Here is a 7,114-nt window from a genome sequence, read left to right on the forward strand (position 1 = left end):
CTCTGAACTTGCTTTTGAGTGAAAAAAAACCTTTTTAAATACTCTTTGTAATGATGTATAACAGAAGGTTGTATTATGTTTCTTTCATTAAATACACATTTTTAAAGTTGTGGTATTCTTTTTGAATCACCCTGTACTTTGAACGCTGAATGCTAGTTGAATTTAGACGCATGGGACATTCCATTTCGGAAATCGTTAGGGAATTGAATATATCCGAAGATCAACATTATCGAGGATGTGACAACAATACCAAGTTTCAGGCGTTACTTCTCACTACGGGCAACGCAGTGGCCGATGGCTTACAGTTAACGATCGAGAGCGGCGGCGTTTGCGCATGATTGTCAGTGATAACACACAAGCAACACTGCGTGAAATAACCGCAGAAATCAACTGGGGTCGTACGACGAACGTATACGTTAGAACAGTACCGTAAAATTTACCGTTAATGGGGATATGTCAGCAGACGACCGTCTCTAATGCTCTTGCTAACACCACATCACCTGCAGCGCCTCACCTGGGTTCGTAACCATATCGCTTGGGCCCTAGAGGACCGGAGAATCGTGGTCTACTCAGATGAGTCCTTATTTCGGTTTGTGAGAGCTGGTGATAGGATTCGAGTGTCGCGCAGACCCCACTAAGCCATGGGCCCAAGTTGCCAACAAGACACTGTGCAATCTGGTGATGGCTCCGTAACTTTTCGGGCTGTGTTTACGTGTAATGATCTGAGTCCTCTGGTCCAACTTAACCGATAATTTACTGGAAAAGCTTAAGTACGGCAGCTTGGAGACAGTTTTCAGCCATTCATGGACCACATGTTGCAAGACAACGATGGAATTTTTATGGATGGCATTGCGCCATATCAGAACGTCCTGCACAATTCGACCGAATGATTTAGACACTCACGTCGCCCGACATGAATCCCATTGAATATTTATGGGACATAATCGAGAAGTCAGTCCGTCCACTAGATCGTATATCGGAAACACTACCGTTAATTACGTATGGTTGGAGACGCAGAGTTGATCAATACTGTTGCAGGGGACCTCCATCGACTTGCTGAGTCCATGTAACGTCGAGTTGCTGCACTATGCCGAGCCAAAGGAGGTCTGACACGGTTTAAGGAGGTATTCCATGACTTTTATCACATAGGTGTATTCCTATTTGTTGTGTCTAGACAAGACAGCCTAGACACAATGAGAGGAAGCCGAAAGGCACGCGCTTAAACTCACGAAGGCTGGCGTGAGGTCTGAAACAGGATACGTAATGAATGCTATAAAGAAAAGTACGTAGCTTCTGGAATACTTAACTTTAATCCACATTTGTAGAACATCGCTCTTGATGATACATTAATAGAATCTCAATATCAATTGAATACGGCGCCTTGCTAGGTCGTAGCAAATGTAGCTGAAGGCTATGCTAACTATCGTCTCGGCAAATGAGAGCGTAGTTGTCAGTGAACCGTTCCTTGCAAAGTCGGCTGTACAACTGGGGCGAGTGCTAGTCAGTGTCTCTTTAGACCTGCCGTGTGGTGGCGCTCGGTCTGCAATTACTGACAGTGGCGACACGCTCGTCCGTCGTATACTAGCGGACCGCGGCCGATTTAAATGCTACCACCTAGCAAGTGTGGTGAGATGATGATGATGTTTGGTTTGTGGGGCGCTCAACAGCGTGGTTATCAGCGCCCGTACAATTACCCGATCTTTGCTCAGTCCAATTGCGCCACTTTCCTGGATGATGATGAAATGATGAGGACAACACAAACACCCAGTCATCTCGAGGCAGGTGAAAATCCCTGACCCCGCCGGGAATCGAACCCGGGACCCCGTGCTCGGGAAGCGAGAACGCTACCACGAGACCACGAGCGGCGGACAAAGCAAGTGTGGTGTCTGGCGGTGACACCACACTATTTAGTACTGGTTCTCGAAATTTTGAAGTTGACTTTCGATAGGTAATTGAAATCTTTCCTCGAACGGCTGCCATTTCAGGTATTTCAGCACATTCGTCAGGCTCTCCAGCGATGCAAAGAAACCTGACACTACTCGTGCTGTCATTCTTTGTATTTGTCAAACATTCCCTGTTATTCGTATTTTGTATGGGTTCCAATATTCTGAAATGTGTAAGTGCTTTAATTTGTCAGCAGATCGCATCTATCCAGTACGCTGCCATTGAACCGAAGTCTGACACCTGTTTTATCTATGAGTGATAGTATGTGGTCATTCCGTTACGTATTCCCACAAACTGATACACTCAGATAATTGTAAAAGTTAAGTGATTCAAGACATGATCCACAGATATTTGCGGAGTATCTCTATGTGCAGCACTTCGGCAAGACGCGTTAGCTACAGTTCACTGCACATACCATCATTGATACAATGAACGTACCATACGTTCTGTATCTTACAAAATGTGCTGAAACTGACGACCATCGGCCTCAATACAAGCATGACATCGGCGAACAAGATTCTGATGCACCCTGAGAAATATCCCTGGTGTATTTCGAATCACATCACAGGCAGCTACAATTCTGGCAACTAATTCCATCTCCGCATCCACTGGGATTCATACACAAGTGATTTTAGATGTCCCCATAGAAACAAGCAAGGGCATTCACCTCAGGTGACCACGCAGACCACGGAATAGGACCTCTCCTTCAAATCCAGCGGCCAAGAAATAACCTACCGGTACTACTCCATCGTATAATTGTCTCTGAATAGCACTGTGTAATAAATGGTTTTGTCGTTAATTCATAGCACGTTCTGTCATGGGACATTGTAAATACGATACAACAGAGCTACCGTATGGACAAGTAGAGTAAACAAAACCTGCATCATGACTTCCTGGTAATGAAGCTCGTTTTCCTTGCTTCCGTGCAGGAAATAGAGAATGTACATGAAAATAAACAGCACATTGCCTGTTAGCTTGTATGCGTGTTAGTTGAAAATAAGCTGGAAACCAGTAATGCTAGACAAAGTTGAAGACAAGTTTACTTCCATATCTCCTTAAGCTGGCTTCTCCGACCTCGCGTTCCCTACCTCAAATTGTTCAATGGAGCATTCTCTATGTCCTGCTACATTTTTGCACTCTCTTATGGAAACACCCTCTCTTCCACTACATCCTTTTTCTCCCATAGATTTACTATATATCTCACTGCCACCTTATCTCCTCTCTCTCTCTTACACTGTCTCCTCTCGTCATTTTTTCCCACTGCTATTGTCTTTGCCATACCTCGGCAGCTCCAAAATTTTGCGGGACTTAACATTTTTTTTAATGTGCCCTCCCCTGTTCCTATGTGTTAACAAGTTCGGTATTCTGGGATGGGCAACCCCCCCGCCCCCCCAAGCAAATGAATTGCCTCCAGCAACCTGCATTTTTTATTTCACTGTCTCCTCTTTCGTGTGCTTCCACTGAGTTTACCTCCATACTATATTTCTCTTCTAATGAAACTGTCCCTCGCTGGGCATCAGTATCTCGTCTCTCTCCTGCTTCCGTAACTATTGTCTTCACCCATCTCTCTCTTTGACTGTCATTTTCTCTCTTTCACCATGACTGTGTCCTGTCTCTTTCTTTCTCACTATCTTCGCTTTCACCGTCGCTATCACTGTAACGCTCTCTTTCAGCAAAAAAAAAAAGCGCAGATATGTTCGCATCCCAAAATTTTTGGAGAGAAACACGGGAATGAGGATTGAGACATCAGGCTCCCAATTTTCTGTCAGGGACTTTTAAAGAGGAACGTATTCGTTTTTTCCTTCTTCGATATGAGAATTGTTCAACTGTTTCGCCTCTTTTCGCGGATACAGCAGTGTACACGGTATCGTTTGACGTTGCGACGAAGCTCGCTTCCATTCGTTTAGGATCGTCAGTTAGCAAAATTGGCGCATTTGGGGAACTGAGAATCCACATATCGCGATCGATAAGTCTCTTCACCCTCAACGGGTGACTGTGTGGTGTGCAATATCCAGTCGTGGAATGGTTCAAATGGCTCTAACCACTTATGGGACTTAACAGCTGAGGTCATCAGTCACCTAGACTTAGAACTACTTAAACCTAACCAACCTAAGGAAATCACACACATCCATGCCCGAGGCAGAGTTGTGGAGTAATCGGTGCGATATTCCTTGATGGCACAGTGATTGTAGAATGGTACGTGAAGGTTTTGGAAAATGATTCAACCCAATTTTCCAAATTGACTCTGATTTCGACAAGATGTGGTTGATGTATGGGACTATATTTAACACAAGGTGTACAGTAATAACCCCAAAACCATTGCTGTAAACAGCCATTCAGGAGATCATCGAAGTCATCGATATTTCGACACTTCACCGGGTCATGCAGATAGAATGCATATCGAATATGTCACAACCTAAATCCGAATATCTGTAGCGACGTTTACATGTTGAATAAACTGTGCGCATATCGCAGTTTGTAACTAATTTACGTTTTTTGTTTATATAGTTCAGTAATTGTCATCCTGTATAAACAACAGATAAGTACCAATAATATAAGGTTAAACCAAAATAGCTTTTTTATATTTTTTCTGGCTGTTTTGCTCACCGATCACAGTTCATCGAAAATATATAGCTTATGATTAGTATCTTAAAAGAGTAAAAATTGTATTAGCAGTACTTTAGTGAATTTATAGCCTTTGCAGATTTACCTAATTTTTGGCATTTAATTTAAGATCGCCGAGCGGTTAAAGGGGCTACAGCCTGGAACCGCACGACCGCTACGGTCGCAGGTTCGAATCCTGCCTCGGGCGTGGATGTGTGTGATATCCTTAGGTTAGTTAGGTTTAAGTAGTTCTAAGTTCTAGGGGACTTATGACCACAGCAGTTGAGTCCCATAGTGCTCAGAGCCATTTGAACCATTTAAGATCTTTTCATGCATGTTAAGACCTTTTTAGACCTTATTTTGTCTCTGCAGTGCCACTTTGGACATATCTGTGTTGGCGTGAAGTGCCCATTAGCATCGGTCTATAAACTTTTATTGGTGAAAAAATGCTGACTTAAAAACATAATTTGCTTACCTCAGAACCCTTGCAATGGTCGTAGAACCTTTGACATTTAAGCCCCACACCGAATATTACGTGCATATTTTACGTACATAAATACGGTGTCTTTGAACATCTGGATCTCGCTGACGGATAATGACATCGAAAAAATTTTCTAGGTTACCCGAGATCATCACGTTAAGACTATATAGTAAACATTTTGACTATTTGCCATGAGAAAGAATCATAGAAGTGGTCATCTTCAGAACTGTGCTTTTGTAATAAAAAATCATGGATTTTTGGGTGTGTGTTGGTAACGGCTACGGATTTTCGAAATGTCGTTGCTAGATAAAATATTAGAGAATGTCACGTCAAAATCTGAACCACTTTCTATGGTTAGTGAATTAGGTAATGACGGCATACGGTGGAAGAACGGCTAAAAGCCAGGTCTTGAGGTATTCTGGTTAAGTACGGTCACTTTGAACCTGTAGATCTCGGTAACGGATAATAATATCGAAAAAGTTTCTAAGTTAGAAGAGAATATCATCTTCAGAATATACGGAAAAATTGCTACTGTCTGCCATGAACGGTAATTAAGGAAGTGTACATCGCTACAATTGATACTTTTCGTACCCAAGAAAATTTCGGGTACTTTTCGTACCCAAGAAAGTTTCGGGTTTTTCAGGAATTGCCCATGAGCAAATGGTGCTTTTATATGCCGCCAAAGTTCCATCCTAGGCTACAGCTAATGCAAAAGAATTAGCCTATTTGCTAAATTTGCCTCGGCTGGAAGAAGTTTGTAACATTTAAATTTCGACTCTGTAATGTAGCACAGGTACAGTAGGCCACTTTCTTCTAATAGGTACACAAGTAGTCGCTAGGCCAAGGGATATCCAAAACACTTCAGCCCTTATCTCTGTGATAAATAGAATGCGATATATATAAACTCTCAAAAAATCACATGTTCGCGCGCTGCTCTTTGGACCATATTGGTACCATGCAGAGTCGCGCACGGACAGATAAATAAAAGTTTAGACGTAAATAATTAACCATGGAGCTAGCGCATACGCGCTTATGACAGATAACATAGTTAAAACATATGAAATGATAAACATGGAATGCTCAATTGATGCGTGTCTTTTCGCATTCAGCCTAATGATACACCACTTACGGATAACTTACCGTTTTTGTGTTACAATTGTTTCAATACTGGTCAAACAAACCTTCAGTTAAATAAGAGAGAAAGCAATTAATCTGTACAAATGTAATTCCTTCATACTTTAAAAATGTACATATGTATGTATGTTTGTGTGTGTGTGTGTGTGTGTGTGTGTGTGTGTGTGTGTGTGTGTGTGTGTTTCGCATCTCCTCCTAAACCACTGGATCGATTTCAACCAAACGAGACAATCGGTATGAAATTAAGAACCACCTACTAAACATAGCTCAGATAATGAGATGTGTGAAAAACTGCCACGACATGTACGATGTTTAAATGTTTTGCTTTTGTGGTACTACCTGTATTCACAATAAATTTCGCACACAGTATCCACACATACCGCTAAATTCATCTATAAAATTATAGCATGATACCACAGATAGTTAAGGAGATATAACGTCTTAAACACTGAGATGTGTGAAAAACTACAGCATTGTGCATGATGTTTAAATGTATCACTTACTTTCTGCTAATTCTGTTGTCAACAGATACTGCGGACAATATCTACATGTGTTACTGAATGTGCACTGGAGTCCAAAATTAAAGCAACAAACTGAAATTTTGTAATATTGCTTTTATTTTGTCACAAAACAGTACAAACAGGTGATAGTAAAGTAGAAACAATGTAAAGAATGCAGAACGTAAACAACTGCAACATACATAACAGTGGACTTAAATGTTCTTGGTTTTTTTCAACTTAACGAATCTGCACAGACATTCCGACAACTGGCTAATTTGCTCAGTATGGGGTGTGACCACCTCTGGCAGCAACACAAACCTGTCAACGACGGGGCATGCCGTGAATGATGTCGTCAGTCTCATGTTCAGACAGTAACGCCAATTCTTCCTGTAGAGCTGCTCGCGAGTCTTGGAGAGTGGTTAGTGGATGCTGACGCGATGCAAGCACGTTC

This window comes from Schistocerca cancellata, chromosome 1, assembly GCF_023864275.1.
Source record: "Schistocerca cancellata isolate TAMUIC-IGC-003103 chromosome 1, iqSchCanc2.1, whole genome shotgun sequence".
NCBI lineage: Eukaryota > Metazoa > Arthropoda > Insecta > Orthoptera > Acrididae > Schistocerca > Schistocerca cancellata.